Here is a 12,291-nt window from a genome sequence, read left to right as displayed (position 1 = left end):
AGGAGCTGGTGCTGGACGATGCTGCACGGTCAGGGTGCTGGACAGGAAGAGGAGGGGAGAGAGGAGCGCAGGAAGTTTGAATCTCGCGCCTCTCTCCCCTGCACCAATCAGCACCCTGGACAGCGGCATTCAGCACCAGGGCCAGCACCGACTCTCCAAATCCTCGGACTGCGATAGGTGGTGTATAATTACGCCACCGATCGCAGTCTTTTTCCGGTTCATCGGGTCACAGGACACCCGAATGGACCGGAAACGCAGAAAACCGCAGGTCTGAATTGACCTGCGGTTTTCTGCGATCGTCGATGCGGGGGGGTCAAATGACCCCCCCCTGCATTGTTACAGGATGCCGGCTGAATGATTTCAGCCGGCATCCCGTTCCGATTAACCCCCGCGGCGCCGGCATCGCTATTTAAAGCCATGACGTACCGGTAAGTCATGTGTCCTTAAGGACTCGGGAAACATGCCGTACCGGTACGTCATGTGTCCTTAAGGGGTTAAAGGACAGCCAGGTGATGCCAAAACCCGGATCGGCACTTAAACTCCGGTCCGGTATTTGATCTCACCTGGCTGGAAATCAGCCCAGCCTCCCATGTTTGGAGGAAAATACCTGCCTTCCCAAACAAAACTCCTTGCTATGTCACAGTATGTATATATATACAGGTAAAACTCAAAAAATTAGAATATCGTGCAAAAGTCCATTTATTTCAGTAATGCTAATTAAAAGGAATTGCATTAATGCAGCATAACATTTGAATTTTGTGAAAAGGTTCAATATTCTAGGCTCAAAGTGTCACACTCTAGTCAGCTAATTAATCCATACCCCCTAAGCAAAGGGTACCTCAAAATTGTGACTTTGGGGTTTCATAAGCTATAAGCCATAATCATCCAAATTATAACAAATAAAGGCTTGAAATATCTCGCTTTGCATGTAATGAGTTTATCTCATATGTTAGTTTCGCCTTTTAAGATGGATTACTGAAATAAATGAACTTTGCACGATATTCAAATTTTTCGAGTTTCACCTGTATATATATGTCATTTGTAAATACTTTTTCAAGTGAATTCTACATTGAAAAGTCACTTCTTAGTTTATCACAGATATGTATTTAAAGCAGACCTGGTATACCATTAAACGAAAAGAAAAATAGGTGAAGAGGTAGTCTAGTCTTTCAGTATTTCCTATATAAATGTCCTCTATTTGTGATTTGTTCCTGGCTTTGGCTTCAAAAACTGTATCAGTAGACTTGAACGTGGAAACACTGTCTCATGTTTAATTTAAGATCAGTTGGTTTTATGCTGAACATTGTTGAAAGTCTTAATTGACAGTTTATTATGTTATTTAGGGTATTTGATAACTTAATACCAGGACTGTTTGAATACTTCAGTGCAGAAAAACATGTTCTGTCAAATATCAGCATCTCACAAAAAATTAAAAAGACAGCCATTCTCCCACCTAAAACAGGCCCATCTGCAACACATTAGAAATAAAATATGACCTTAACATTTTATGTGACTAATCTGAGCCTGATGTGGTCATGTTACAGTCCAGAATAGCAGGCCTTCTGGCATTCTCAGAGTCTTACTGAGTCCACATATTGAAATGGGATTTGAATACTTTTACATTCTATGTGAACTTTAAACCAAACAGCCTGAGAGTAGCCAAAGATATATCTCAGAGCGCTAAGGCTCTGGATTTCTGCTGTGCATATTAAATCTTTCTGAACATTCTTGAGTCATCTCACGAATGTCTTACAAATGGGATACTGCCAAGTTTTGTTTTTTTTCTGAAATGAAACGGCAGCTGTTCGGTAAATGCAAAGTATAGAGAAAACGTATGATGTCATTTTTTAAAGGACATATGATAGGAACCATTTTGTAACAGTGGAAACTGTGGTTTAGTATTACATCTAAATGCATACATTGAATTAAAAACTGATTTCTGAAAATTAGTAACACATACATTTTTTTTCACACAAAATATTTTAAATGTACATAACAAGGCAAATGTTTTAGAACCAAAATTAGGATGTATATAGCATTTTACAGTTGAGTTTTCTCTTTGCTGAGACATTTTTTCTCAAAAAAAATAAAATAAATACATACAATAGCATGCAGGGTATTGTTACATTGTTCTGAAATACACCAGTAATTAAGACTAATGGGACAGTGAGGCGCAGCTATTTGATATTATATTGCTGAAAATTGTTTTGCAGTTACTTGCCTATCGTTAAAAACTGCAAGGTTTTCTGGAAGCATGTAGCCATTACAATAAGCAAGTGCCTGCCAATCTATTTATAACCAGTTTTCAGCCCAGTTACTGATGTGTCTCCACCGTATGTCAGCCGACCCATCTGCCGGTATCCTAATATTCCTATTAGACCAAATTTACACAGTGCAGTTTTGGAAATTTTCTGCGAAAAAGGCAGTGGATACAAAAACGAGGACATTTTGAGGACTTATTTGTTCTGCCTTTTGGGTCTAATCCTGGCTGTGGCTAAAAACTTGCATCAAACCAGCCTTACAGCTCATGCACACAGCCTGAACATTGCTCCATTTTATACAGAACTGTAATGGGCCTGCTATAAAAGGAGTTGAGTCCTCAACTTGTCCCTTATTCCTTATGAATAGAAATAGAAATTGTAGCAGTGCACATGCCTGATATTTTCTCTATTTCTTGTGATTTGATTAGTCATCACTCCAGTGTCCTAATGTTAAACATTTTTCATCCGTAACCCCTTCCGGACACAGACATTTTTCACTTTCCTGACAGAGCCTATTTTTGAAAATCTGAGGTGCCACTTTATGTGGTAATAACTTTGGAATGCTTTTACTTATTCAAGCAATTCTGAGACAGTTTTTTTTCTCTAGAAATATTGTATGGTAAAAACAATATTTATGGTAAAGGTAAATTTAAATCAATACATTTTACCTTATTAAAAAAATGCCAAAATTAATGGAAAATTTTGAAAAGTTTAAACCTGGTCATTCAGTATGTTCAGGCAGTCAGCTGACCTTATTCTTGGAGCTCATACTGTTGCTGAACCTAGACCTGACCAACTGCAGCAACCCCAGATCATAGCACTGCCCATACAGGCTTGTACAGTAGGCACTAGGCATGATGGGTGCATCGCTTCATCTGCCTCTCTTCTTACCCTGATGCGCCCATCACTCTTGAACAGGGTAAATCTGGACTCATCAGACCACATGACCTTCTTCCATTGCTCCAGAGTCTAATCTTTAGGCTGCCTAGCAAATTAAAGCCTTTTTTTCTGGTTTTCCTCACTGATTAGTGGTTTTCTTATGGCTACACAGCTGTTCAGTCCCAATCCCTTGAGTTCCCTTTGCATTGTGCGTGTGGAAATGGTCTTACTTTCACTATTAAACATAGCCCTGCGTTCTACTGTTGTTTTTCTTTGATTTGATTTCACCAAACGTTTAAGTGATCGCCGACCACGATCAGTCAGGTTTTTTTCCCCGCCACATTTCATCCTCAAATACGATGAGTCCCCACTATCTTTCCAGTTTTTAATAATGCGTTGGACAGTTCTTAACCCAATTTTAGTAGTTTCTGCAATCTCCTTAGATGTTTTCTCTGCTTGATGCATGCTAATGATTTGACCCTTCTAAAACAGACTAACATATTTTCCACGACCACGAGATGTGTCTTTCGACATGGTTGTTTAACCACTTGCCATCTGGGCCATTTGCCCCCTTCCTGACCAGGCCTAATTTTGCAAAACTGACATATCTCACTTTATGTGGTAATAACTTTGGAACGCCTTTATTTATCCAAGTCATTCAGAGATTGTTTTCTTGTGACACATTGTACTTCATGATAGTCATAAATTTGAGTCAAAATATTTCACCTTTATTTATGAAAAAATCCCAAATTTAACCAAAATTTTTAAAAATTCGCAATTTTCTAAATTTCAATTTCTCTGCTTTTAAAACAGAAAGTGATACCTCATAAAATATTTATTACTTAACATTCCCCATATGTCTTCTTTATGTTGGCATCATTTTGGAAATGTCATTTTATTTTTTTAGGACGTTAGAAGGCTTAGAAGTTTAGAAGCAATTCTTCAAATTTTTAAGAAAATTGCCAAAACCCACTTTTTAAGGACCAGTTCAGATCTGAAGTCACTTTGTGGGGCCTACATAGTGGATACCCCCATAAATGTAGTAGTAGAAACTACACCCCTAAAGGTATTCAAAACCGATTTTACAAACTTTGTTAACCCTTTAGGCGTTCCACAAGAATTAAAGGAAAAGGAAATTTCACTTTTTTGGCAGATTTTCCATTTTAATCCAATTTTTTCTTTAACACATCGATGGTTAACAGCCAAACAAAACTCAATATTTATTACCCAGATTCTGAGGTTTACAGAAACACCCCACATGTGGTCATAAACTGCTGTATGGGCACACGGCAGGGCGCAGAAGAAAAGGAACTCCACATGGTTTTTAGATGCCATGTCCCATTTGAAGCCCCCTGATGCACCCTTACAGTAGAAACTCCCAAGAAGTGACCCCATTTTGCAAACTAGGGGATAAGGTGCCAGTTTCATTAGTACAATTTTGGGGTACATATGATTTTTTGATCATTCATTATAACACTTTATGTGGCAAGGTGACCAAAAAATTGGTTGTTTTAGCACAGTTTCTATTTATTTATTTTTACAGCGTTCACCTGAGGGGTTCAGTCAAGTGACATTTTTATAGAGCAGATTGTTACGGACGTGGCGATACCTAATATGTATACTTTTTCTCATTTATTAAAGTTTTACACAATAATAGCATTTTTGAAACAAAAAAATTATGTTTTAATGTGTCCATGTTCTGAGAGCTATAGTTTTTTTTTATTTTTTGAGAGATTTTCTTATGTAGGGGCTCATTTTTTGCGGGATGAGGTGACGGTTTTATTGGTACCATTTTGTGGGACATACGTGTTTTTGATCACTTGGTGTTGCACCTTTTGTGATGCAAGGTGACAAAAATTGCTTGTTTTGACACAGTTTTTTTTTTTACGGTGTTCACCTGAGGGGTTAGCTCATGTGATATTTTTATAGAGCTGGTTTTTACGGACGCGGCAATACCTAATATGTATACTTTTTTTTCTTTGTTTCACTTTAACAGAATAATAGCATTTTTGACACCAAAAAAATGATGTTTTAGTGTCTCCATGTTCTAAGAGCTATAGTTTTTTTATTTTTTGAGAGATTTTCTTATGTAGGGGCTCATTTTTTGCGGGATGAGGTGACGGTTTTATTGGTACCATTTTGTGGGACATACGCATTTTTGATCACTTGGTGTTGCACCTTTTGTGATGTAAGGTGACAAAAATTGCTTGTTTTGACACAGTTTTTTTCTTTTTTTTTACGGTGTTCACCCGAGGGGTTAGTTCATGTGATATTTTTATAGAGCTGGTTTTTACGGACGCGTCAATACCAAATATGTCTATTTTATTTTATTTTTTCTATTTAAAAAAAAAATAAAATTTATTCCTTACTTTTAAATTTTTTTATTTTACACTTTTCGTCCCCCATAAGGTCATACAAGACCTCTGGGGGACAATTACTTCACTTTTTCTTTTTTTTTTTTTCACTGTTGATTTCTCCTGTAACTGGGGCTGACATAGTAGCCCCAGTTACAGAAGAAATACACTCCCCAGAGAGGCTGTACAGCATAATTCTGCGCTGTACAGCCTCAGAGCAGGGCTGATCGAGGTCTGTGAAAGACCTCACACAGCCCCTGCACTCTCCGGTCACGGCGGTCACATGACCGCCGGGCCGGAACAGGAAGCGCATAGCGCTTCCTGCTCTGCATACACAGCGCTCGGTGAGCGCTGTGTATACAGCGATCCAGAAGGCAGGGACACCTGGGAACTGTCCCTGCCTTCTCTCTGGGTTGCCCTGCTGTCACTGACAGCGGGCAACCCGATCAGCAGCTGCACGATTAGCGTACAGCTGCAGTTTCTGAATGGACGTTTTAAAACGTGCGTTCAGAAATAGAGATCCACCTATAGGACGTTTATATCCTATGGGCGGACGGAAAGTGGTTAAGAAATGAGAAGCAACTCATTGCACCAGTTGGGGTTAAATAACTTATTGCTAGCTGAAAGATAATTGCCCATGCAGTAATTATCCAATAGGAGGCTCGTAACTATTTGCTTAGTTAAATCCAGGTGGCGACTTTTTTTTTTGGACAGGCAGTGTAGTTATTAATTAACATTCACCATCTATCTACTTGTTGGCATCATTTTGTAATGTCATTTAATTTTTTTAGGACTTAGGGTACTTTCACACTAGCATTAAAGTTTTCCAGTATTGAGTTCTGTCATAGGGGCTCAATACCAGAAAAAAATGCATCAGTTTTATCCTAAAGCAATCCACTCAATATGCATCAGGATGTCTTCCGTTCTGTCCCTTTAACGGTATTTGGCCAGAGAAAATACTGCAGCCAAAATTTCGGAACACTTGCTGGATTCGGCATTAATTTCCATTGAAATGTATTAATGCCGGATCCTATACCAAGTGTTCATGAAATTGCTGCATTGACGCAGACCTTTAAAAATGTGAAAAAAATAAATACCGGATCCGTTTTTCTGGATGATACCAGAGAGACGGATCTAGTATTTCAATGCATTTGTCAGACGGATCCGGAAACAAATAATATCTGTTTGCATACGGATTCTTCTAATGCTAGTGTGAAATTACCCTTAGAAAGCTTCGAATTTTAGAAGCAATTTTTCATATTCTTAAGAAAATTTCCAAAATCCAGTTTTGGAGTCACTTTGTGAGGCTTAAGTAGTAGAAACCACCCATAAATGACCCCATTTTAGAAAGTACACCCCTCAAGTTAATTAAAAACTAATTTTACACATGTTTTTAACCCTTTACACGTTTCACAAGAATTAAAGGAAATGGAGGCGAAATTTCAACATTTCCCTTTTTTTGCAGGTTTTACATTTTAATCCATTTTTTTTTCTGTAAGGCAGCAAGGGTTAACCGCAAACAAACCATCATTTACCTTGATTCTGAAGTTTACATAAACACTCCATATGTGGTCGTAAACTGCTGTATAGGCACAGAGCAGGGCTCACAAGGAAAGGTGTGCCATATGGTTTTGGAGGGCGGATTTTGCTGGAATGGTTTTTGGGTACCATGTCACATTTGAAGGCACACTAAGGTACCTCTACAGTAGAAATCCCCAAAAATGTACCCCATTTTGGAAACAACACCCCGCAAGGATTTTATTGAGGGGTGTTCTGACCACTTTGACACCACAGACGTTTTATAGAATTTTGAAACACTTGGCTGTCAAAATGAAAATTTTTATTTCTTCCAATAAAATGTTGCATAAGTTCCTCATTTTTCATTTTCACAAGAGGTAACATGAGAAAAAGCACCCCAAATTTTATTAAGCATTTTCTCCTGTTTCTCCTGTTTGGGCTCACAACAGAGATCAGAAGAGAAGGAGCTACATATGTTTTTTTAGGGAGCCAGATTTTGTTGGAATGCTATACCGGCGTCATATTGCTATTGATCAGCCTCTGGAGACCAGTACACTCATTTTCTGACAACCATACATTTTATTTTTCTCTCAACTGAGCTTTATCATTGGTTCTGTTTTAGGGTACATACAACTTTTTGATCGCTTTTTATTTAGCTTTTTGGGAAGCAGGATAAAGAAAAGGTGGCAACGAACACCGTGCAGGAAAAATGACTTACAGGGATACCAATTTTCTATATTTTTTTTTTAAAGTTTTGCCACTTTTACACAAAGCATTTTTGAAAAACAAAATCCTGTTTTAGAGCCATTTTTTTTATTTTACTGACGATCGTCTTGTGTGGGGGCATTTTTTGTGGGATGAGTTGACATTTTCATTAATACCATTTTAGGATACATAGTACTTGTTGATCGCTCACTATTACACTTTTTGCAAGGCAAAATAATAAAAAAAATAACTTTTTTGGTCCCGTTCATCTGCAGGGGTAGATCTTGTTATATTTTTATAGAGCCGGTCATTATCGATACTTAATATGTATATTTTTATTTATTTATTTTTTATTTATTTATATATATTATAGATATATTATATTAATTATTTTGATATTTTTTAAATTGTATATGGCTTCATGAGGGGAAAGGAATTTTTTTTTTGTCGCTTGAACCTCTTTTTTACTTTTTATTTTTGTCCCACTGTGAGTTCGTCAACTTTTGGGGCTCTGATCTCTCTGGATCAACAACCCTTCTCCAGAGATCTAGTAACTATAACCTGTATTATTAATATATTCCAGAAATAAATCCAGGCCCCTCTTGAACTCTTTTAGTAAGTTTACCATCACCACCTCCTCAGGCAGAGAGTTCCATAATCTCACTGCTCTTATAGTAAAGAATCCTCTTCTATGTTTGTGTAGAAACCTTGTTTCCTTTAGACACAGAGGATGTCCCTTCATAACAATCACAGTCCTGGGTATACAATTGCAAGAAAAAGTATGTGAACCCTTTGGATTGATATGTATTTCTGCACAAATTGGTCATAAAATGTGATCTGATCTTCATCTAAGTCACAACAATAGACAATCACAGTCTGCTTAAACTAATAACACACAAAGAATTAAATGTTACCATGTTTTTATTGAACATACCATGTAAACATTCACAGTGCAGGTGGAAAAAGTATGTGAACCCTTGGATTTAATAACTGGTTGAACCTCCTTTGGCAGCAATAACTTCAACCAAACGTTTCCTATAGTTGCAGATCAGACGTGCACAATGGTCAGGGGTAATTCATGACCATTCCTCTTTACAGAACTGATTCAGTTCAGCAATATTCTTGGGATGTCTGGTGTGAATCGCTTTCTTGAGGTCGTGCCACAGTATCTCAATCGGGTTGAGGTCAGGACTCTGACTGGGCCACTCCAGGAGGCGTATTTTCCTCTGTTTAAGTAATTCTGTTGTTGATTTACTTCTATGCTTTGGGTCATTGTCCTGTTGCAACACCCATCTTCTGTTGCGCTTCAGCTGGTGGACAGATGACCTTAAGTTCTCCTGCAAAATGTCTTGATAAACTTGGGAATTCATTTTTCCTTTGATGATAGCAATCTGTCCAGGCCCTGACGCAGCAAAGCAGCCCCAAACCATGATGCCCCCACCACCATACTTCATGTTTGGGATGAGGTTTTGATGTTGGTGTGCTGTGTCTCTTTTTCCCCACACATAGTGTTGTGTGTTTCTTCCAAACAACTCAACTTTGGTTTCATATGTCCACAGAATATTTTGCCAGTACTGCTGTGGAACATCCAGGTGCTCTTGTGCAAACTGTAAACGTGCAGCAATTTTTTTTTTTTACACCAGTGGCTTCCTCTGTGGTATCCTCCAATGAAATCCATTCTTGTTTAGTGTTTTACATATCGTAGATTCGCTACCAGGAATGTTAGCATATGCCAAAGTCTTTTGTAAGTCTTTAGCTGACACTCTAGGATTCTTCTTCACCTCATTGAGCAGTCTGCACTGTGCTCTTGCAGTCATCTTTACAGGATGGCCATTCCTAGGGAGAGTAGCAGCAGTGCTGAACTTTCTCCATTTATAGACAATTTCTCTTACCGTGGACTGATGAACAGCAAGGCTTTAGGAGATACTTTTATAACCCTTTCCAGCTTTATGCAAGTCAACAATTCTTAATCGTAGGTCTTCTGAGAGCTCTTTTGTGCGAGGCATCATTCACATCAGGCAATGCTTCTTGTGAAAAGCAAACCCAGAAATGGTGTGTGTTTTTTATAGGGCAGGGCAGCTGTAACCAACACCTCCAATCTCATTTCATTGATTGGACTCCAGTTGGCTGACACCTCACTCCAATTAGCTCTTGGAGATGTCTCTAGTCTAGGGGTTCACATACTTTTTCCACCTGTACTGTGAATGTTTATAGGGTGTGTTCAATAAAAACATGGTAACATTTAATTCTTTGCGTGTTATTAGTTTAAGCAGACTGTGATTGTCTATTGTTGTGGTTATTAGATCTCACCTCAGTCGTCTTTTTTAAAATAAACTGAATAACCCTAATTTTGTTAATCCTTTTAGGTACTGTAGCCCACCCATTCCAGTTATTACTTTAGTTGCCCTCCTCTAAACCCTCTCCAGCTCTCCTATGTCTGTCTTGTGCACAAGAGCCCAAAAGTGCACACCATGTGCGGACTGAGTACTGATTTGTAAAGCGGCACGACTATGTTCTTATCATGGGCATCTATGCCCCTTTTTGATGCAACCCATTATGTTATTGGCCTTAGCAGCAGCTACCTGGCACTAGTTTTTACAGTTTAGTTTGCGGTCCACTAAAATTCCTAGGTCCTTTTTCCATGTCAGTGTTACCCAGTGTTTTAGCATTTAGTATGTACGGGTGACTTGCATTGTTACTTCCCATGTGCATAACCTTACATTTGTCAGTGTTAAACCTCATCTACCCCTTCTCTGCCTAAGCCTCCAACCTATCCAGAACTATCTGTAGCAGTATACTGTCCTCTTCCGTGTTAATAACTTTACACAAAAATTTATATTTTACTGTACAAGCCTTCTTCAAGATCATTCATAAATATAATGAAGAGAATGGGGCCCAATACTGACACTTGTGGTACCCCACTGGTCACAGTGACCCAATCTGAGTGTTTACTGTTAATAACCATCCTCTGTTTTCTATGACTGAGCCAGTTACTTACCCACATACACACATTTTTCCCCAGTCTAAGAACTCTCATTTTATATGCTAACCTTTTATGTGGCATAGTATCGAATGCTTTGGTGAAGTCATGGTATATGACATAGATTGACTCACCCTGGTCAAGTCTAGAACTTCCCTCCTCATAGAAACTGATTAACTAAATTTGACATGACCGCTCCCTCATGAAGCCATGTTGATATGGCGCTATTTGCTTATTTTCATTGAGGTACTCTAAGATAGCATCTCTTAGAAAACCTTCAAACCATTTACCCACAACAGATATTAAACTTACCAGCCTATAGTTTCTGGGCTCTGTTTTTGACCCCTTCTTGAATATTGGCACTGCATTGGCAAAGCGCCAATCCTGTGGAACACTCCCTGTCAATATAGAGTCCTTAGATATCAGAAATAAGGGGTCTGTCTATGACATTGCTTAATTCTGTTAGGATACAGGGATGTATGCCATCTGGTCCCGGCAATTTGTCTATTTTAATCTTTTTAAGACGCTGCTACATTTTGTCTTGGGTCAGACGAGACACTTTTAATGGAAAATTTACTTTTACACTTTGCATTTCATCTGACAGTTTATTTAAAAATTTTTAATAGCTTTGCTTTCTTCTCATCGCTCTCTGCAACTACCCCCTCATTACTTTATAAAGAGTCAACACTTTCTGATTTATACTTTTTACCATTTATATAAATAAAGAACATTTTAGGGTTAGTTTTACTCTCTTTGCAATTTTGGCTCTTGCTTACTGAGCCTGTTATGACTAAAAAATATAAATTATTCTCATGCTTTAATTTTATTTCTAAGAAAAATAAACAAGTTTAACATGGGAACACAGAGGAGTTTAACATTGTTCATCAGAATTTGGCCTAAAGGTAAACCAATCACTAAACAATATCTAGCTTCCGTATTAGGGAGAAATGGAACATCAAAGAGATGTGTCCCCCTTTGTCTATGAACCAAAACAGAAACTTTGTCTAAGTCGGTACCTATAGGTGATACTCATCTGCTATTTATTTTCCCCAGTGCTTGCTGCTTGGCTGCTTTTTTTTTTTTTTTGCTTAGCTCCATTAGAGAAGAATTGTGATCTGTGACTGTAGTTCAGCTACAGTGCCTACAGCACATCTGAGGTTCTCCCAAGTCTCTTGGTTCATTCAGCATCTGTCTCCCTCTCCCTATTGCAGATCTGCCCCTTGAGATTGGCTGCTATGTATAAACACAAGCCCACCATCACTTCAATGCACAGAAAGCAGATTTAACCAATGTATAAAAGATTTGGTATACCAGCAGGCTGCTGGGAAGCGGCTGCTTTGGGGCTGGAACACAGATGGGGCCCACCCAGGATGAGGACTAAAATATTTTATTGTCAGGGCCATCTCAACCGTATTATACAATGACATTATATACAGTGTAGGAAATGAGCGGCTGCCGGGTCTTGTCTGAGAGACTGATCTTGACTAGCCACAGGAGTGTGGGTTGAACGGGAGGAGTTTTTTTTTTTGGGGGGGGGACCATTAAAAAGTTTGTTGTGGGGCCCAGTCATTTCTAGTTAAGTCACCGTATACCA

The sequence above is a fragment of the Bufo bufo genome, chromosome 2 (genome assembly GCF_905171765.1).
Source record: "Bufo bufo chromosome 2, aBufBuf1.1, whole genome shotgun sequence".
Classification (NCBI taxonomy): Eukaryota; Metazoa; Chordata; class Amphibia; order Anura; family Bufonidae; genus Bufo; species Bufo bufo.
This window is presented reverse-complemented; position numbering follows the sequence as displayed.